The 22,918-nt window shown below is 42.5% G+C and overlaps 1 long non-coding RNA gene across 3 annotated transcripts in view; it reads left to right on the forward strand.

The window, feature by feature from the left end:
• Positions 1-22,918, forward strand: part of LOC116073459 — an 81,575-nt gene that overhangs the window by 2,547 nt on the left and 56,110 nt on the right. For 2 of the 3 annotated variants that reach the window (XR_004111811.1, XR_004111813.1), the window contains exons 2-3: positions 13,978-14,140; positions 15,872-16,057. This is a non-coding gene — a long non-coding RNA (uncharacterized LOC116073459). Of the gene's footprint in view, positions 1-11,488; positions 11,718-13,977; positions 14,141-15,871; positions 16,058-22,918 lie in introns of those variants that run through there. The other variant, XR_004111812.1, reaches the window with a different exon arrangement.

Here is a 22,918-nt window from a genome sequence, read left to right on the forward strand (position 1 = left end):
TAGATAACGTGTGGTAAATATACACAATGGGATGTCATTCACTCATACAGAACAAAATCATACCATGTCCTAAGCCAGCGTTAGAAAGAAAAACATTGCATATTTTCTCTTATATGTACAATCTAGATTTTCTTAAAGGGGTATGGAAACAGAGGCTATCTATTTGGGAGGGAATAGAGGGAAGAAGACAGGGAACAAGACAAAATAGTGAAGATGATAAAATACATTGAATTTCTGTATGAAAAAGCACAATGAAACTCATTCATTTTGGCAAAAATGGCATGCTAATTAGTTATGAAAGAAAGGAAGAAAGGTAATGAAAAAGACCATAGCCAGAACCAGACTCTTAACCCAATTGTGCTTAGAATTATCTGGAAACTATAAAACCATATCAGCATAGTGGCTTCTACCCATGCCTAGTCAGAATCTGGGGGGATGGAACCCAGGCTTCAAGTTTTAAAAAAGAGTTTCTCCAGGTGATGGAAATGGGAAGCTAAGGTTGGGAGTCAGTGGTTTTCAAACCCAAGGATGCATCCCAATTGTCTGCAAAGCTTGCTGCCTAGGAGTGGCCAAGGTGTGCTCTGTAACCTCCAGTTTCTGTGTGCACAGACTGGGTCTGGATCCTCAGAAACCCCATTTCTAGCAAGTTCTCAGGCTGCTGACACAACTGGTCTAAGGAGCAGTGTTTTGGGGCTGGGGGGTGGCACTTTGTCTCAAATTTTCACTAACAGCTTGGCAGAGAAGATGCTGTGAGAATCAAGCCCTGGACAGGACATAGTGGGACAACCCCTTCCCCCTTTGAGGTTTACTGGGCCAACTCTGACTATGAACAGAAGTAAATCAGTGTCATCTACCTAGCTGAAGAAATGAAAAATCTATACAATTTATTACTTAAAAAGTCAAGGAGGTTCACTACCACTTTTATAAGCCATTAGAGTTTCCAACTGCAATCTAAATATCTACCCTTATATCCGCAGACAAGTATAGCTCTCAGCCCCACCAAAGAAGCCTCCTGTCTGCAGAAGATGGAGACTATACAGGGATCCATGACAGCTGAGCTGTGCTTTGTGCCCAACCCCAATGGTTATATCTACAACCAACCCTTACATCCAAGGCTCAGGGAGCATTACGGAAGGAGGGCCAGAAACACTGTAAGAGCCAGAGGACCAGGACATCTGCTGTGAGATAGTGTCTTCTGTGTATGGCAGGGGAGCTACAGCCACGAAATTACAAAGATACAGTCACCTAAATAGGAAATACACAATGACACCAGTTGACGTTCCAACATGGATGGGGGAAGTTCCACAAAGCCATGGCCCTAGATGAAAAGCTACAGGGAATTAATTGTTATAGGCAGTTATTTATAGACAATTGAGATGCCTAGTAATAGGCTATCTATCATAAGTGGTCAGCCCTAAGCATATACACTTATGAGCAAGCTGAATGGACTCAGCAGAATAAAAATAAAATTAATAAATATATTATTATGATAGTTTTATGTCCACTTGACACATGCTAACATTATCTGAAAGGAGGGAACCTCAATGAGATGCTTCCATATGATCCAGCTGTAGGGTATTTTTCATATTAGTGATTGATGGGGGAGGGCCCAGTCTATTGTGGGTGGTGGCATTTCTGGTTTGGTGGTCCTGGGGTTCCATAAGAAAGCTGGCAAGCAAACCGCAGGAGCAAGCCAAGAAGCAGCACTCCTCCATGGCCTCTGCATCGGCTCCTGCTTCCAGGTTCCCACCCTGTTTGAGTTCCTGATCTGACTTCCTTTGATGATAAACATTGAGATGGAAGTGTAAACCAAATAAGCCCTTTCCTCCTCAGGTTTCTTTGGCCACGTGTTTTATCACAGCAATAGTAACTGTAATGATGACAATTATATTTAAAGAAGATGAAATGAATGTGAAAAGGAGTGGGGAGAGGACACGAAAGGAGTTGGAGGGGGTGGAAGATGAGTTGAGATGATATAGATGCAGTAGATGCATGAAATTCTCAAAAAACTTGCAATTAAAGACATTTAAATAAATTCAGGTCTAGACTTTAGAGGGTGTAGCTCAGTGGTAGAAAGCTTGCATGAGTCCCTAGATTCAATCCCCAGTACTACATAAAAATATTATTTTTTTAGACCTAAAACCTGCTTTTCCTCTAGATAGTAGTTATTTGAGATTTGATTAAGAAGACCTAATTTGTAGACACTTTTGCAGCTTCTCGTCTTCAAAGATCTCTGCACATGTGCACATGCGGAGGCGCAAGTGCTCTAAGGGGAAAACTAAGGTCTGGTTTATCACTTCAGATCTGTCTTCAGAAATCAGGTCTTTAGAACGATCACAGTCATGGGCATTCAACAAGATACACTCATTGCCCAAACAACTTCGGAAAATAGTCTGAGGCAGTTTAACTTTTATTCCCTCTCCAGAGCCTGTCACCATTTATTAATCTTAATTTCCTTCAGCATTGCATATCTGATGAAAGGCATTTTTCTCCCCTCTGTTTCCATAATATTAATATTTAAATGACAGAGTGGGATACTCAAAACAGCTGTGGAGGAGTGGGCTGATAGTCAAGAAAGGGAATTCTAGGCTTAAAAAAAAAAGCCTCAAATCAAGACAAGAAGGCACATGGGTGCTCCCAGCAGTATGGAATGAAAAGATAAGAGGACTTGCCAGTGTTGACTTCCATAAGAGGAATGACCTTGCTTGGAGACTTCCGCTGTACTGCTGAAGTGTTACTGGCATGGTGGAGGCTGAAGCTGTGTAGGCAGAGATGCTGGTGGAAGCATCCGCCATGTTGAACACTAACTGCTCACAAAAGCATTAAAAGCACATTCTCTGTTGGTTTGTAGTTCCAGGAGGGAATTCACTATTTTTACTCTAGGTATCTAGTTGGCATCGGAGGATGGGCTAGACGCTGGTATGCAGCTGTTAGAGTACCGAGACAGATGAGGCCCAACCTCTGCCTTCAAGCAGCTGGTGGAGAAGATTAGACAAAAGGCCAAGGCTTGTGGGATTCATGCCAGGGAGACTTGTAGACAAAGTGCCAGGGCACACCATGTGGGGAGAGATCAGGGAAGAGGGCACTGGATTCCCTGGGACTGGAGTTAGGAGGTGCCAGATGGGTGCTGGGAATTGAACTGCAATCCCCAAAAAGAGCAGCCAGTGCTCTTAACTGCTGAGCCATCTCTCTCGGCTGGAAAAACAGGACTTTTGACAAGTAGAGAGCAGAAATCAGAGCCACAGGATGACTCCAATTTGCTATGGGTTTCTAAGACATTTGGCCCAGCCGTACTTTGTGCCATGTTTCTCTCTGACCTCTGGAGCTATACACAGGAGTAGAATGAAGCCCCTTCTTGCTTTCAAGGAGCACGACTACACACAGCGCTATGAAAGCTTCCTGGAGAAGGCAATGTGGTGGACCATTGTAGAAGGATGAGCCAGCCTGTGGAGTCAGGAATGAAGGCAGTAGTATAGGCAAGTACCACAGAGAGGAGATGGCACTTGCAAAAGCTTTCCAAAGAAAATATGAGCCTCATAGGGCCCAAGACGGCCAGAGGATGGAGCCAGGACCGTGAGAACAGGAGACAAAGCTGAAGTGCCGTGGGGACCATGTCAGAAGGGGACTAGCTGTAGATGTTTGTCCTTCTGAAACAAGACTCAGGATTTTCCACTCGATTCCGGAGAACCATCAGGAAATTTTTAGTGAAGGTACTGTGTGACAGATTTGAGACTGAGAAAGGCTGTCTGGCCAGGTATGGAAGAGAATACTGGCAAGACTGGGTGTGATGCTTTGAGTAGGTATGGTTCCCATAGACTCATGGGTTTGAATGCTTGGCCCATAGGAAGTGGCAATATTAGCAGGTGTGGCCTTGTTAGAGCAAGTGTGTCATTGTCATTTGAGATATCCTATGCTCAAGCCATACCCAGTGGTGCACACAGTCCTCTCCTTGCAGCCTGCGGATCAAGATGAGTTCTCGGCTCCTCTTGAACCATGTTTGTCTGTACCCTGCCATGCTTCCTGCCAGGACCAGTTAAATCTTTTCCTTTATAAGAGTTGCCGTGGTCATGGTGGTCTTTTTTTTTTCACAGTGATGGAACCCTAACTAAGACACTGGTTGTACTTGAGTGCTTAGGAACACGTGACAGATTATAAGATAGATGAGAGCTGAGGGGGTAGGTAGAATGGCTGGGAAAGCAATTTGAAGTAGAACAAAGTTAAAGAACCAGAATTCACACGTTTGGCTGAGAGGGCATTTGATAGGAAAGATAGGGTCAAAAACTTTCTTGCTCCCTGATTTGTATTATATGCATGGTGGTATCATCCCTACTTATAAAATGAAGGAGGGGAAAGCTTGAGGTGAGAGATGAGACAAGATGAGGGAACATTGTGGGGTTTTAGGTATTTGTTAAACCATAAGATCAATAGATCCAGGCGACAGTAAATTTGTGTCAGGATAAGTTCTGACAGTAGAGTAAGTTACAGAACTAAAGAGATCCCCCAGGATGTGTGCTGGAGCAGGAAGACATCGGAAAAGGAAACATGTTCTCTATTAATGCTCTTTAACACTATACTGATGGCTCTGGACAGCTCAATAGGGTAAGGAAAGGATATCTGAGGCATAAATGTGGGAAAGGAGGCAATAAAAGCAGTCATTGTTTGCAGCTAGCAATAATTTACCTGAAAATTCAAATTATCTACAAATTATTACAAGTAATAAGAGGCTATAATTAGGTGGCTTGGTATAAGAACAATGTCACTCGCATTTCTCCATATAACTATAAAGCATACCAAGGAGAAAACAAGTGCATAAAATTTTAATGATCAAATACAACGCATCCGAAACAAATCTAGTGAGAGATCTCTTTAGAGAAAATTTGTAAGACCTCGTGAAGAGGTAGCTGGGGAAGGACGAGCCAGCGTCTGAAGCTGTGGCCTCGGAAGGTTTCTCGTGCTCCAGTGGATGGCCTCACACCCATGCACGCATGGACAGTGCTGGTGAGACGTGGTGGGTTATAGAAACAAAAAGTTGTTGGGGAGCTGTTGGGAGGATGTGGGAGAGTTAGAAGCAGGCAAATGTAGGGCTTATATGATCCTGTTTCTTTGTAAACATATACAAGCTTCTTAGGAATTTTGAAAAAAATCTTAGAAAGCCCCCAGGTTTTGATTTCACCTATAGACACAAGATGCTTGTAAAGTGGTACTTTATAGGACGATTTCAGACTTCACGGGAAGAGGTGAAGCTCCATGAGTAATCAGAGTAGTTCTGAAAAATAGGAGCAAAAGGAAAGACATCATGGGTCGGGGCAGGGATAGACAAGATGGCAGAGGGATTGGAGAATCATGTGATACATGGGTCGGGGCAGGGATAGACAAGATGACGGAGGGATTGGAGAATCATGTGATACATGGGTCGGGGCAGGGATAGACAAGATGGCGGAGGGATTGGAGAATCCTGTGATACATGGGTCGGGGCAGGGATAGACAAGATGGCGGAGGGATTGGAGAATCATGTGATACATGGGTCGGGGCAGGGATAGACAAGATGACGGAGGGATTGGAGAATCATGTGATACATGGGTCGGGGCAGGGATAGACAAGATGACGGAGGGATTAGAGAATCATGTGATATATGGGTCGGGGCAGGGATAGACAAGATGACGAAGGGATTAGAGAATCATGTGATACATCAGTGATGACTGATCAGTATGGAGGAAAGCCATCAAGAAATGGTTATCCATTATCTACATAGAAGACGTGAAACTGGGGCCTTGTTTCCCCCTGTATCCACTCCAAATCGATTGGCCATCTAATGATATCTAATGATATTAGAAGCCCTGAATGAAACTTTCAAACTTGAATAGATATTCAGAATATGCAGAACAATGGAAGATTAGCATTAAAATATGTAAACAACTCCTTCTCCTTCAAGTTAGAAAGAACACACACACACACACACACACACACACACACACACACAAACACACACATCAGTAGAAAATTGGGAAGAACACACAGGCAAACCAAACCAAACCAAACCCTATTGTATGTACGCCAATGTGTGTGTAAAGGGATGTTCAATAGCTAGAAAAAGGAAAACCAGAACTACAATGAGAGGTAATTTTATGCACTTATTTTATTAGGTAAAAATGCAAATGTCCGACACTGCCAACAGGGAGTATGATAACCTTGGAAAAGTGTGACATCTCCTGATGTTGACGATGCAACTGGTACCAAGAAGAGCTTGGCACTATGTTTGGAAGCAGACGATTCATGGAGTCTTGAACCCACAATTTAGTTTGCAGTACACATCCAAGAGAAAGTCTGGGCGTGTGCAGTAGGATACACATTCGCAAAAACACAGCAACAATGGTCACAGTGGCAAAAACCTGGCAGCAACTTGCAATGTCTAACACTAGGACCCAGACAGTAAGCTGTAGCACACTCTACAGCTTATCACAGAGACTCCGAACAAGCGAACCACAGCACGTTCCGATAGCATGGATAAATCTAACCACTATCACACTTACAATAAAGTAGTTCTCCATTTACTTAAAGCACGATACTGAAATTAAGTTAAGATGCTAATGTAGAATATGTGTATACCTATTAATATTTAATATGTGGAAGTATATGCAAAGTAAAGCGAAGGAGTTGACCTGAGATTTGAAAGGATGCTTATGCCGAATGGGAAAAGGAGGCCGGATGGTGGAGAGAGATGGAGGGAAGCATATGGCTGGATGGAGATCCTTTTAGTTTTTGGATGATGCCTTCATGAATTCTTAATAACTTATTAAAAATAACTAAATAAAAGCAGCCAGGCACTGACCAGTGGCAAGAGTGCCATCAATCAGGGCCTGTGATGAAGCCAGTTTTGTACATCTGAGGTCCAATTACAGAAAAACAGGTTTTTTTGAGTTAATGGATAGATAAACAGAAAGCCATCAGCGACAGCACGGAGGCAGAAGAAACTCCGATGTAGTCAGAGAGGCACCACCACGGCCACACAACATGATATGCTTGCTTTGAGCATCGCTTAGAGGATTAACAAGACTCAAAACAATTTTGGAAAAAAAATATAAGTGATTAGGTGAGGACATTCCTTACCTAAGATTGTTCCTGCGATCATTCCTTAAAAAAGGTATCATCTGCAGCCTCTCAGAGCTTTATGGGTGCAGGTCTTTTATATTTTTCTATTGCATTTTTTGCCCTGCAGCTTAAATGGGCTGCTATTTAATGATTTGTTTGTTTTTTTTTTTAAGATTTATTTATTTTATGTATATGAGTACACTGTCAGTGTCTTCAGACACACCAGAAGAGGGCATCAGATCCCATTACAGATGGTTGTGAGCCACCATGTGGTTGCTGGGAATTGAACTCAAGGCCTCTGGAAGAGCAGCCAGTGCTCTTACCCGCGGAGCCATCTCTCCAGCCCTATTTAATGATTTCTAATTGAATTCGATGATATAAGTCACATGGTCTGAAAGAGACACATCTAAAGCACACTTTTGTTACTTAAAATTTTGGTGGCTTCTGGTGGAGTGTGGATGGGGAAGGACTCAGTTTTCTTTAGAGGGCTGGCCACCAGGAGTTTGACCCTGCTCCAATGAGTGTATGGGTGACACAAGTTGTATTTCTTGCCTGTTTTTGCTTTTTGTCTCCTCCTCCTCCTCTTCCTCTTCCTCTTTTTCCTCTTCTTCCTCCTTCTTCTTACTCCTCTTCCTCTTCTGTGATTGGGGTGCATTATGTGAAATTCCCAAGTTATCAATAAAAATATGTTGGAAGAAAATACAATTGTTTAAAATAGCTAAGGTGTTTAGAGAGTCAACAAAAACTCCAGATTTCAAATATGGCATTTTGAGAGTATTTGAAATTCTATACAAGGCATTTAATTCCATCCTCAGCAATGCTACCAACTAAAATTTAATTCCACTCCAATATTGCTTAGGGTTTTACTAGTCACTTCCTTCCTCCCTCAGCTTAATCTTGTAAGGTTGTACTTGGACAGTTTAGCTTGAACCACCCACTGTGGCCTGCCCATTTTACACGACCAGCTGAGACCCCGGTAATGGGATTTTCTCTGCTCACGGAAGAACTGGCTAACTGTGGTGGACTGCTGACCCAACTTTATGAGAACGATTCAGAAACAGTATTCTTGTTACACAGCAAACCTGCCCTTTACCTGCCCTGAACTTGTTCAAGAGAATGAGGGATGAGATGTGAAAGCTCTCCCGAAGAATGTGGCTTTAAATGTCTGAGCACATCGTCTCCCTCGCAGCTTCATTGCCAGAAGAAACTTGGCCTTGATGACCACAATGGATGTTAATGAACCCCACCCTCCAATAGGAGGGTGTGTCTGTGTGTCTGTGTGTCTGTGTGTGTGTGTAGTAAGGGCAGGAAGAGCCTCCTGGCTGTGGGCAGGGTCTCCTGGCACTTTTACAGAAAAACCTATCAACTCACAGCTGGGGGGTTTCACCATTGCCAGTAATGAGCTTGGGTGTTGTAGGCTTGTAGGAGAACCATTTCCTTTATTTTTCCATTTACTGTCTCCCCTTCTTTAGAGAATAAATATTTTTTTTTGAGGCCCATCTGCAAAAACAAAAGCCCCACCCCAGGTTACTTAGTCATCCTCATTGCATCCTTACAGACTACTGTAATGAAATCCTGTTTAAACTTCACAGAATACATTTCAAATGTTCTTTCATAGCAACCACCATTCCTTTTAGATAATGATGGTAGAGATGTAACTTGCAAGGTAGGCCAAATGTTCTTCTAGATCACGAGCCCCTTCGAGGCTAAGCGCCAGACATAAGGAACAATGAATGAGTTTTGAAGAAGGGAGGTTGTCTAGTGATTTTGGCTATTGTGATGATTCCATGGCTTGATAGCCAAATCATATCCTGTCTAACTTCCCTATCTCCCTGAGATCTTTACAAGGAAACTAAATTTATAATGAATAGCAGCTAAACTGGAATTGAAAGTCTGACTCAGGCAGGTGGCCAGTAGTATTGATTTAGTACTGGTGAAATTGGTTGGGAGGCTGGCTTAGGTTTGGGGATCTCACATCCCCAGCACCCCTAACCCAAATCTTAGGACCATAGTGCTTAGGCATGGTTATGTAGCGATGAAGAGCTGATAAAGATGGCCCATCCCAAGAGAAGCCCTGGTAACATTTCCCAGGCGACATTGAGAGTAGCAGAGATCCACTAATATGAGTGGGTGACTGACCTCTCTCTGTCACCAGTGGCCACCTGGGTCTGTGGCAGGAAGGAAAGGGGTCCTGACTCTTAGAGCAAAACCAAGACAGGATTAAATTCCGAGCACCTACCCATCAGCTCACAACTGTCTGTAACTCCAGTCTGAGAGGATGTGATGGCATCTTCTGGTCTCCTTGGGCACCAAGAATACAAGTGGTACCCTGACAGACATGTAGACAAAACAATGAGACATATAAAAGAAAGTAAGACATTTAAAAAAGGGAAGAAAATGAGATGTCAAATTAAGCCAGGGCAGTTGTGGCATTTGGCTTCCAGATTTTAAAAGACAATGGAAACTGCAAGCAAATCAGGAAATAAATTTTTAAAAAGTTGGAAAGTATTTAGAGCAGAAGGGTTGTTCAAGAAAGAGAGTCTGTATGTATGATTGGGAGTGTGGAAATGTACGTGCATAAGTGGGTGTGCAAACGTTTGTGTAGAGGCCAAAGGACAACTTTGAGTGGTGCTTCTCAGGAGTTGTTGTTTTGAGACAGGTCTGTTCCCTGGCTTGGATCTCATCAAGAAGGCTAGGCTGGCTGGCTGGCCATCAAACTTCAGAAATCCCCCTCCCCGACATGACACCATGCATGGTTTTTGACCCAGGCTATAGAGATTCAACTCTGCTCTCCATGGTTGCGAAGCAAACATCTTGCTGACTGATCAGTTTCCACAGCACAGGAGAGAGTCTTTATCTCTGCTAAGACACAGTGAAGTCTAGTTTCAGGGTTCTAGTTGGCTATCGCAAAGCTCTAGAGGTTAGGTGCTTTATAAAGGAAAGAGGTTTGTCCAGTTCATAGGCTTGTGGGTATGACACTGGGTTCTAGTTAGCTCTGCTGAGGGTGTTGTGCCCAACAATGGCAGAATTATGTTTAAAAGAGGTGAGTGGTACTTGTGGAAGAAGGATTCAGGTAAGGTATCAGACTTCCTTAAAATAATCCAAGAGCTCTATTCTTCCCTCCTGAGAGTGACGCCTTTTGACTTAATTACCTTCCTGTAAGCTTGTTCTCTTAAAGGTTCTACAACCTTAGCACTCCACACAATACACCCCTATCCATACTACAGCAGGTTGGAAACTGCAATAAAATTTAGGATTGGAAGGATGACAAAATCCCAGGATGTTTACATGTATAACCCTGCTCACTCAGTACATCACATCTATGAAAGGATAAGGAGTATTTCTGAATGAACCACCAAGTCATGGCACGGTCGGTCACTTTCGAGGTTCTCATGGTCTGAACACCTCGCTTTGTATTCTGAACACTAAAGACTGATGGTTACGAACTGGATGAGGTCTCTCTCATATCATTTTCAGTCTTTGTTTCTACACATGACCCAGTTTGGTTGACTATTAATCCCAAAGCACCTCTCGGGTGTGTCTGGAGACCATAGGTAACCTCGTCCAGGCAACACAGACCCATGCTCACCTGCATCCCGCCTCCTCTGTGCCCCCCTTCCAGATTTCCCCTAGAAACATTTAGGCTCCATTTTTGTTGAAAGACTGTTGTCATTATTTCTTTTCATTGCATCCCTATCTATCCGAATCACCAAGGCTGCATTAACCAGGTCCCGCTCCTTCACACCACTGTGAATGATCCATGTGCCTGTGCAGAAAGGAGAACGAACTGCTAAGCACTCATCAAACAGGCTTCCTGAATGATGTTCCATGGTTTAACTGGAATTTGTGTAGTATTCTAGTGGAAAAGAAGGGATGGCGGGGGTAGAGGGGAGGGTTCCTTTGGTTTTCAGGCTGTTAACTGTAATTAGCCTGGTTTCTGAGATGTAATTATCTTGCAATCTCAAAGCAAACACCCCGGAGGAAATTGCACTGTTAAAGACAGCATGGTATTAAAAATAAATTATTACCCTAGTGCCTGCTATGGCTGCTTATGCTTTGCCATTTGTCAGGGTTTCTGTTAGCGAGCCCTTATGTAGGGCTGAGGTTGTACAGCCATGTTGCAACTCCACAGCGGGGATGGAAGGCTGGGTTTACTTGGTTGCAGCCATGCTGTGAGATCATACTGCTATGGTAGTAAAGGCCAGGCTGTATCAGCCATGTGTCACCAAGTGACTTGCCACTGATGTGGGTTGTGTAGTAAAGAAAAAACTGTGGGAGTCATTTAAAATAGTTTTCTTTACCTGTATTTACTTATAGTATGTGTTTGTGTATCTACAGAGGTCAGAGGACAACTTGTAGTTGGTTCTCTCATTCCACCATATGGGTTCTAGGTTTGAACTCATGTCATTGAGCTTGATAGCAGGTGCCTTTAAGCACTGTGGACCCTCTTTGTCGGCAGATGGTGACAAATGACTCACCCATCATAATCTAAAGTTTAAGGAATGCAAACGATCCACAAAGGAAAGTTTAAATTGCTTTGAAATGAAAAGAGAAAGTCTAATGATTTTAGAAGCCAACACAGAAGGATCATCATTGCTGGGAGTCACAGCAACTGGAAAGGCCACAAGGTTTGAAATCAGAGATGTATGGGTTCATGCGTGCTATTGTTCAGGTTGTACACATCATCATAGCTTCTGGGTACACGAGCAGAGGCCATCACCTATCGCTTCTGTTGGGTTCCTGCTCAAGTTGTGTTCCCACAGGGTGGCCCCACCCAGAAGGGCAACAAACTTTGCTAATTTCTCCACTGCGTGGAAAACTTGAAAACTTTAGTTTGCACAAAAGATTTTACGAAAATGTGATAGAAGTCATTATGTACGGTTGGTGTGACCTTGTTTGAGTTACCTATTCTAGCTTTCTCATGCAGAAAGAGGATGATAATCATGACAATAATAATAATAATAGTAATAATAATTAATTATTATATAAATTAATTAATTATTATTAATTAATTATATAAATTATTATTATTATTATTATTCCTGAGGTTATTTCAGGACTCCAAACTGCATCTGAGAAGCATGTGGTCACATGACAATGGGAGTCTTGATGACAATGGTGACAGGTCAGTCTTCGTCCTCAAGTGTTTACCTGGATTCTACTCTGCACCAAAGCTCAAGTCAGCTATGGAGACCTGGGAGGCTTGGAAACCTGGCTTCCTCTTTCATGTTGCTGAGAGTTTAGTTGGAGGGCTATGGCAGTGTCACAGAAAAGCAATTTTACATTGCTTTTGTGTGGGCTCTGCATGGCAAAAATCCTAGTTTCTAAGACAATTTATTTCGGCTGTTAATTCTGTGGTAAGGCTGGCCTTTTATTTATATTTTTACATATGAGAAAGGAAGATGTAGAGGTAAGCCCTATATACTTTGGAGATGAGGACGAGATTACACAGAGGAAACACAGTGCATGTGAAGTACAGGAAGATGGACAGGAAACTCGGGAACTGTCAATAATCCAAGGAAGGCTTGGACGTGCTAGACAACGTTTCTCATCTTTCCATGAGCCAAGCTAATTTGTGTTGGAAGCAATCTGAGTAATGGAAATCCACAGCTTCCTCTTGCAGAATCCCAATTTTTTTGTAACGTCTTTACCTTTTTCTTGTTAAATTTCCTCTCCACCTCTGATGTTTCCTTAAATGAATTATGAAACGGAAGGCCAGTTAAATCTTTCTAGATTTATATCTTACCATCAGGAATACAAAGTTAAATCTGTTCCTAGATATTAGCATAGATTAGTAACAAAATATACCCCTCAAATTTTTCGATATACCTTTTCTTTTTTGTAGTGTTGGAGATCAAACCCAGAACCTCACACATAAACAAAGGCCCTACACCGACCCACAATCCCAGTCCTAGTTCAAGATGTTTAATACTGGAGTCTGCCCAAAGAGTTCCCTGGGGTATGTTAGTCCTGAGGGAAGCTTGGCAGTCGTGGGCCTCACCTATGCTCATCAGATGGTAGAAGGAGAGCACAGCAAGAATGAAAGCAAAGCCACACCAGTATTTAGAAAACTTTGGAAAGATTTTCTTGGTGTCTAGCCTAACATTTCCTTCCTTCCTTCCCTCCTTCCTTTTCTCCTTCTCTCTTTCCCTCCCTCTCTTCTTCTTTTTTCTTCTCTTCCTCTCTCATTTCTTCTCATTACCTTTCTCCATCTTTCTCTCTCTCCTCTCCTTCCCACAATCTTTGTGTATAAAAAATGTGTTTTATCTATTTGAAAATGTCAATTAATAAAAGTTTGGTTGTTCAACATGTGAACCAGAGTCAAACTTGCAATTCCTCCTTCAAAGAAGTTAGAGGAAATATCTGCAGAGATTTTCTTTTTTGTGGAGATTACTCCCTAAAGCCTTTCATAGGGGCAAAATAACCAAAGCCCAAACCAAAACCAAACTCAAACAACCTGAAAGTGGGAGACCAACCAGAACCAATACCATCCTGAGTGCAGTGTTGGTGCTTTTAGGAATCAAGGAATGGAAGGGTCTAGAAGTGTAGAGAAGCTGAAATGGATGTGGTGGGTGGGCACTTAAGTTAATGTGGGGACAGTTGCCAGGGTTAGTCAGGCATGGTGCTTCTATCTGGGAACCACGAGAAGCAGGAACAGAGGTGCCAGGCATCCCTGCAACAGGGCATTTGAACTAAGATTCTTGCTCTAGACAATACACTTATGGTGTGTACTCTCAGTGAAATGCTTTATGGAAACCCACCCACTTGAAAAAAAAGACAAAGCCAAACATACAAAATGTCTTATGAGGATGCTGAGCTGGCTTGGCCTAGGGGAAAAAATGGTGATGAGAATTCATAAATATGATCTTGTTAAACCTTCTCTTGTAGTCTAGGAAATTCAATCAAAGATGACTTGTAAAACTATGGACCCCTTCTCTGGAGGAACACCACTTAAATCCAGGTTGTATTGGATTCCTGCAGCCACAGATCTGCCAAATATGAGATCACAGTCCTAAAATTACAGCCTATGCAAGCACACATTCAACCACAGGTTAGAGTCAGTAGAGTGATGGGGGCTCGGGGGGGGGGGGGGAGGATTCCCCTAAGTACTGAATGTGTTCTCTAAATGAAGTGTGAGTAGAGATGACTTAAACAGTGTGATTAAACATAACCAGTAGCTATCAGCCAGTTTTGTGAAAAGAAATAATAGAGGGTTAAGACATAAAATAATAGAAAATAAAAACTCAGGAAATGTTAGCAGACTGAAGATGGTCAACAAAAAAGTGACCTGGGAGACCTCAGGAAGATATAAAGAGGAGGAGAGTAGGAAAAAGAGACATGTAGAAAAGCAAGAGAAGGATCTTGGGTAAGCAAGGCAGGACTTTTAAAGAGGATATCAAATAATGAATGGGCTGGGAAGATGACTCAGTGGATAAATACACTCATCACACATGCATCAGAACAGGAGACTAGATCCTCTAGGCCACGCCAATGCCTGGCTGATGAGGAGACTGTCTGTAATCTCAGCACTGCTGGAGGCAGAGACAGGGCTCCACAGACAAGCTGTCTAGCTATGCTAGTTGAAATTGGTGGGTTCTAGGTTCAGAGAGACTCTGCTTTAGCATATGAAGAGGAGAGCAGTCAGGGAAGACTCCTGATGTGAGCCTTGTTATTTGACATGAAACACTTGTACACATACACCCACATACACGTGAACATGCATGCACACACCATGCATACATACACTGAAAACAAAGGGTGAAAATAAAGAGATGGTAACAAAACATTGAGAATTTTCAAAAATGTTAAAACATATAAATCCTCAGATTTAGGAAATATAGTGAATTCTAATCATGTGTCATTTCCTAATTAAGTGAATTCCATTTTTTTAGGCACATCTTAATGTGTTGGGATACCAAGGTCCTTGTGTCACAGATCTCTAGGGAGACCAAGAATGTTAAACACACAAGGGATTCCTCTTCTTTTTTTTAATTGGATATTTTCTTTATTTACATTTCAAATCCCCTTTCCAGGTTACTCCCTCCTGGAAACACCCTATCCCATCCTTCCTCCCCTTGCTTCTATGAGGGTGTTCCTCCACCCACCTACCCATTCCCACCTCCCTGCCTTTGATTCCCCTTCGCTGGAGCATTTATGGAGCCTTTGTAGGACCAAGGACCTCTCCTTCATTGATGCATGATGACAAGGCTATCCTCTGCTACGTATGCAGCTGGAGCCATGTGTACTCCTTGGTTGAGGGCTTAGTCCCTGGGAGTTCTTGGGAGTTCTTGGCGGGGGGGGGGGTCTGGTTGGTTGATATTGTTGTTCTTCCTATGGGGTTGCAAACTCCTTCAACTCCTTCAGTCCTTTCTCTAACTCCTCTATTGGGGACCCAGTGCTCCAGTCCAATGGTTGGCTGCAAGCATCCATCTCTGTATTTGTAAGGCTTGTAAGGCTCTGTATTTGCAGGGCCTCTCAGGAGACAGCCATAGTAGGCTCCTTTCAGCATGCACTTCTTGACATCCACAATAGTGTTTGGTAAGTGTATATGGAGAGAATCCCCAGGTGAGACAGTCTCTGGGTGGCCTTTTCTTCAGTCTCTGCTCTATACTTTATCTCCATATTTTCTCCTGTGAGTATTTAGTTCTCCTACTAAGAAGGGCTGAAGCACCCACACTTAATTAGGGGCAAAAATACCTGTTGTCCCTAAGAGGCTGGGAGTGAATTTTCTTCATGACCTGATAACATTTTTCTTATCCATCTTTTTTTTTTTTTTTTTTAGTAAATGGAGACCTCAACCAAATTACCTGGGATGATTAGCCCAGACTCTTCCCTCCTTAGACTATTACCCATCCTTAGGGGAGATGTCACATGTACTTTACAGACTGCTACCTTCTTCACTATCTCAGTCAGAGACCACATTAGATTCCAGGCCTTTAAGTGATAGAAGCCACCCTCATGGTCACAGGTAAGTTGTAAAGGAGTTTCTATTTAGTCACACCTTAAGCATTATCGTGCACCTGGATTGGAATGGTTGTTGCCTGGAAACCTTTTCCCACATTGTGCTATGTTCTGAATATGCCCACAAAGAACCACCTGGCATTAGACTATGAAGTCTGGTCCGACTTGATGAAGTCAGTCTGAACCAGGTTCTCACTCCCATTCTTTGTGGATCACTGTCTGCATGGACACCTGCAGGGTCCCCCTCATTAATGAAACTAGAAAAATCAAGGTCAAAGGTCAAGAGAAAACTTCAAAAGAGGCCAGAAGACAAATAAGGTGAACATTGTAGGGCAGAGTGTTGGACTGACAGTTTACTTCAGGAATGATAGAAGTCAGAAGATGGCAGAATAATATCTTCAACACAGTAAAAGAAGATAATTGTAGATGTAGAAATTGATATCTATCTCCATTATCATTCTGTAAAGGAGGCAGATAGCTTTGCAAACATTTCCAGTCAAGAACAGTGATTGAGACTTCTTACTAAAAGGCTTTTGCTGAAGGAATTTTTTTTTTTTGGTAAGTGTTCAGTCTTGATCACACATCAGAATCACAGGAATAGACTTAAAATTAACACCAGTGCTCTTGTGGAATTGTTCTGAGATAGACTGGGCATTGGATTAAAAAAATATTTGCATGCTTTTGATGTGATATCAAGTTTAAGATGCGTTGATTTAAAAGAAAGACTCACTTCCTAAAGGAAGGAATTGAACTCAGGAAAGAATAATGAAGAAGTAACTTCTAACTATGTGGGTAAATCTAAGTACTCACTGTCTTAATGAAGAAATAACAAACATTATCAGTGAAGAATCAAAAAACTAGATTACAGGACTAAAATAACATGCAGGAAGACAGAGCTGACTGGAAGCTCAAGGCACCTGAGGTTCTTTTTATCCTGAGGAAGGGAGAGCTACTGATTAACTTAGAAATTAATTTAATATTAAGTACTAATATTAAAATTGATGGGTACTGATGAAAGAGTCCTGATTTAATATGTTATTTTTGAACTGGATGAGGTGCTGATCTGGCTGGGGAGTGAATAAGGGAAGTCTATCATATAGGAAGGCCTTTTACAGGTTTAGTGGCATGTGTCAGACTTGGGGTAGCAAGAGCAGAAGCAGTGGAATTTGGAAGGGTGGGGTTGTTTTAGGAGGGGACACTACAGAATAGATGTGACCGAGGGATGAGTTTCCTAGGAGGGTGTAGTTCAAGACAGTAGAGAGTATACAGCACAACCCCAACATAAGATTATCTTGAGTATTTTAAGCCACAAGAAGCCCAAGGCACATTGGAGATGCTTGGGAGGGTCCAGCTCTGCAAAGGCAAGTTCTAAAGGGTGCAGAGATGGCTGCCAGGTGAGAGGAGAAACTCTGGGGAGAGCATACCCCAGTCCTAGCTGTTACAACAGAGGGTGTGTCAATCAGAGATGAAGACCTCAGCTGAACTCTTTCTGTATTTCTTATCCATAATACCAAATCAAAATGAAAGGCGGCTGGTTTAGGTCACTCAGTTGATTTGCTGCTCTGCAATGGGGTAGTCATGGTAATGAGGACATTCTAACCAGTGCCACTTACCTTCACCAATAAAAAAGATGCACATCTGCAACTTCAGAACTGGGGAGGTGGAGGCAGGAGGATCACAGGTTGAAGCCAGAATTGGGCTGCCTTAACAAGAGCCTGTCTAAAATTTTAAAAAGTTTTTTTTTTTCCTTTCAAGGCACAATTATTCTAGGGATCCTGGAGCCCAGTGCCAGGACCTCCCAGCATTGTGTGACTTCCTTCATCTTTCCTGGTGCTTTTTAACTGTGTCTTTTCTAGTCTTCAACTTTTACCCTTGGTTTACAAGCCGAGCTCAGAACATGTCCTCACAGTTTTGTCTGTCTTTCCATTGGTTGGAATACTCCTTTTTCTTTTCATTTTTATTAGACCATCATTCTGAGTGGATTTTTTCCTCCCTCCTCCCTTCCTCCCTCTTTCTTTCCCTTCCTTCTTTCTTTCCTCCTGTGTATTGGGGTTGGGGTGGGGACTCTTCTGGAAATAAGCAGCCAATCAGAATAAAAGACTTTTGTTTGTGCTTCTGGATCTTACTGCATGGTGTCATTGTGATCATAGTGGGGGCAGATGGAAGGCCAGGCATTGCCAAGGTTGGGACCCAGTCAGAGAAGCAGAAGGAGAAGCAGTTGTAGGTCTTTTCCTTATCTTCTGGTGGCTTCTGGAAGTCCTTGGTTTTGATTGACTTGTAGCTATGGACCTCCATTCTCCATCCGTACACAGCCATCTTCTCTGTGAGTCACATCTTCATATTATTTTTCTCCTCCTTATGCCTGCTTATCTCAGTGACTCTTCCTCTATTCTAATTTCACTAGTCATATTGAATTAAGGATTTACCATAACGTGACTTCATATTGACTAATTACATTTGTGATGACCCTGTTTCCAAAGATGGCCATATTCTATGATTCCAGGAAGGATATGAGTTTTGGGGAAAGGAACATTACTCAACATAGTACATTGTTTATCAGGAAATCTTAATGATTCTCCTTGAAAGATATGCTCAAGTCCTGATCACTTCTCTTTACTTCTGCTATGACCATCCTGGAACAATCTATTTAAACTGTTGCAATGACATTTTTTGCTGGTCTCCCTGCTTCATCTTAAAGACCACATTCTCTTGTTTAAAGTCCTCCCATTCCTAGGAGTTCTCACATTGACCTATTTGTATGTCTGTCTGTCATCCTGTCCTTTTAACCCATGCTGGTTAGTTTTGTTTGTTTGTTTGTTCAATTGGACTCAAGCTTGGGTCGTCTGGGAAGAATTTCTCAATTGAGAAAATACCTCCATCAAATTGGCCTGTAGACAAGTCTGTGGGGAGCAATTTTCTGATTAATGATGGAGTGGGCTGGTCCAGCACTGTGAGCCCACGGACAGCACATGGTCCTGGGTTCTACAGGAAAGCTGGCTGAGCAAGCCATGGAGAACAAGTCATGATCTATAGGTTTCTGTTATGAGCTCCTCCCCCTAATTCCCTCAATGTTGGACTGTGATCAGGATAAATAAGCCAAATATACCTTTTTCTCCCCAACTGAAAGTTGCTTTTGGTCAGTGTGTTGTCACAGCAAAAAGGAGCAAGGTAGGGCATTCTCAGCATCTTCTCACTTCACCCCGCCTAGCCTCTCACTTCTTGCCCTCTGTGAACATACCAGTCACGTTCCTGTCTTGAGGAATCAATCTGGCAGCTGCACCAGTGTGTAAGAAGTATTTTATAGGTCTTACTAGAAAGCATTTTGTACTCTCTAATTTTTTTCCTCCTTCAATGAATTTGGCTATTCCTTGCCTTGACGAGTATTTGTAGAGACATAATGTGTTAGAATTTAATCTGGGTTTACCTTGCTGGCCTCAGCTGTGTGCTGAGGAAACCCAACTCCTCAGCTTTCTTCCTGACAGCCTCGAAGAACTATGACGACTTGAAATCCGGTTTCAGTTGCAAAGACACTGGACTACAATGACCAACCATGAGCTCATTAATGCCTATGGGTTTACTTTCAAACACCAGTGAGGGTCTGCTGTGTAGACTTTCAGGATTCAGCTGTGAGTGCTGACTGAGAAATCTAGAGATATTCCTACTATTGTGAACTTGACTCCTTCTAGGGCTGTTGGCTCTGGACCACAAAGTGGCATTTTCATGTGATGTGTATAATTCTGCCTCTGAGAGAGATGAGAGGTGGTAGAGTTGCATGCTGGGAGGTGCTCTGTGACCTTGTATATAAGGCAGTTAGAAAGCAAGCACTTTTATCTCCTTTCTTCTCTCTCTCTCCCTCCCCCCTCTCTCGTCATGTGTAGTTCAAGTTTTATTTACTAAAATCTTATTATAGCAGCCTAGTGGCATGAATCAGAATTAGTGAAAAACAAATGATGGGAATTTCTGGCCATAATGAAAGCATTTTTAAGGGAACGCAGGTTTTTTTTTTCCTTCTTCTTGCAGCCCGCAAAGCAATCCACACTAACTGCTAAGTGCTTCTGAGCTGACATTCGTCTAAGCCCGCTTTAATGAACAGATAACTCATTTATAATTAGCAGTGCCAATTAATTGGCATGCAAACAATTAAAGTGATTAAAGTGCTAAAGTTCTTAGGAACAGTTTTTCCTAAGTAGGTTATAGACAAACCTTCCCCGACCCTGCATCTTGTTTACACGATTAAACTGCTGAAGAAGCCCTTTCTTCGGAGTTGTTACATGAAGGAAATTTAACTCAGCCTTGGTCAGCCATCTCAGTTTACAATTAGTGATGGAGAATTTGTCATTACTCCGACTTGCCAAATCAACACTTAAAAATATGTTATGTGTACTCATGGACCCTTTATATATTAATACTCACCCTTGCCCAGAGTCTCAGTGAATTTAAAGCAGTCAATAGCACATCTCAGTCATTTTTAGTATCTATTTCATAGCCTGGAAAAAAATGTGAGATTTATTTGCACAATTCTTGATTTTTATTTATTTACTTGTGTGTGTGTGTGTGTGTGTATGCGTGTGTGTAAAATGTGCATGTTTATATATGGGAGTGCACTCTTGTGTGAGTAGAGACCAGAGAGGGATGTTGGAAGTCCTGTTCTATCACTCTCCGACCTATCCTTTTATGTCATGCCTGTTACTGAAGCTGGAGCTAGGTTGGAGGCCCAGCAAGTTGATGTGATCCTCCTGTCTCTGCTCCCTCTCTGTCCATCACTGAGGTTGTAGCTACACTTGTGATCATGCCAGACTTCTACATGAGTGCTAGGATCTGTATTTGGAACTTGTGCTTGCTCCTCCTGAGCCTTCAGCCCAGCCCACATCACTTTAGGTTTTAATTCATAAACACTGTGTATATTTAAAGTGCACAGCATGACGGTTTGAGGCATTTCTCCTTGAGAATGCCTGTGTTTTTTTCCCCTTGAACCAAAGCAGGTCTGTGACTTATCAGTAACCAACAGAAGGTACCAGCGATGGCCTTATATAATCCCTGAGGCTAAATCAAAAGAGACATTGCAGTTTCTACTCGTCTACTGACATAATCACTTTTTTAAAACAACATTTTTTGAGAATTTCATATAGACTATATTTACATAATTTCCATTCTTCCTTTCCCCATCAACACCACTTGAGTCCCCCCCCACCTTTCAAATTCATGACCCCCATACATACATATATATATGTATGTATGTATTCATTTAGTGTTGCTGCTACATTGTGAGAAAGCCCAGGTCACATGGAGAAGTGCACATAGAAGTCCTGTTCTGCTTGGCAGCCCCAGCAGGGAGCCTGGCTGGCAAGCGGAATCTGCACCTGAGCTGGGTGCAAATGCCCACCGTCTCTAAGCTTCACGTCTCTCTAGGTGAGAGCCCTGTCAGGGCAGGGCAGAGACAGGCTATTTCAGTTGTGCTCTTTCTGAATTTTTGGCCCACAAAATCTGTAACTGCAAACCAATGGTCATTGTTTTATATCTTCTGTATTATGTCTTTTGCCAGTAGTAACTGGAAGAAAGGATTTTCCTCTAGGCACCTCCATAGGGGCGATTGTGTTCTATTTCCCGTGAATGTCTTTCTTTGTGTTGTTTATACTGTCTAGTTTTAAATAAAATTTCCCCCAAGCTCACTGGAAGGGTTGGAGTTTGAATCTCCTTTACTAAGTTTTTAATTCGAGGACAGATGTTAGTCTTAGCTGTCTCGATGGTAGAGACCCATGTTGACCTCAGAGGCTGTTTTGGGAGTTTAGGAAACTGTAGGACAGTGTCTGGTCAGAGTCATCTCCTAGTTAAATGACCAATAACATTAGAACCTTTCAGAGACTAGTTACTCATCTCCCAGCCTATTTCCCATTTTCCTAAAGCACACAGCTCTAAATTAAGGTGTGTAGTATTATTGCTCATGTGTGTGCCTCCATGTGTAGACACGTTTGTTACCTGCTCTTGTTCTCTATGTTCTCATGGGGTACCATGATTGCATAAAATAGGGAAACAACAGCAATAACCAAATAAAATCAATTAAAAATACTACTACTACTACCACTACCTCCACCACTACTAAAATTCTCTCTAAATTAACTATGGCTATTTCACCCATGGACATTTGTGCAACAGACCATGGAGTCCAGATATTAAGCAGAATCTACTGTGTGTGCTGCAGACCTTCAGTTCTAGAGAAAAAGAACTTGCCTTGGCTGGGCTATATTGGCCTTCTGCAAAGCCACACTCACAATTTCAGAAACTTTTGATGGGCAAAGGACATCTTGAGGAGCTATAATTGGTCATCAGAGAGGCTGTATCCGGCAACTGGATGAAACAGATGCAGAGACCTACAGCCAATCAGAGCTTCAGGAATCCTGCGGAAGATAGGGAGGGAGGATGTAGGAGTCAGAGTGATCAAGGACACCGCAGAAAAACCTAAAGAATCAACTAACTTGGGCTCATAGGTGTTCATAGAGACAGAACGGACAACCAGGGGCCATGCATGGGACTGATCTAGGCCTCTGCACATATGTCACAATTGTGTTGGTTGTGGACTCTGAACAGTGGAAGCAAGGGCTGTCTCTGACTTTTTGTCTGCTTTTGGGACCCTTTTCCTCATACTGGGTTACCTTGTCCAGCCTTAATATGAGGGAGGTGCTTAGTCTTACTGCAACATGATATGCCATGTTTGATTGATATCTATGGGAGGCCTGCCCTTAAGAGAAATGGAGGAAGAGTGGATGTGGGTAGAGTCATAGATAGGGGGATGCGTAGAGGTTTGGGGGAAGGACTTGGAGGACAGCAAGGAGGGGAAACTAATGTTGGGATATGTATATATATATATATA

The sequence above is a fragment of the Mastomys coucha genome, unplaced genomic scaffold, assembly GCF_008632895.1.
Source record: "Mastomys coucha isolate ucsf_1 unplaced genomic scaffold, UCSF_Mcou_1 pScaffold23, whole genome shotgun sequence".
NCBI classification, from domain to species: Eukaryota; Metazoa; Chordata; class Mammalia; order Rodentia; family Muridae; genus Mastomys; species Mastomys coucha.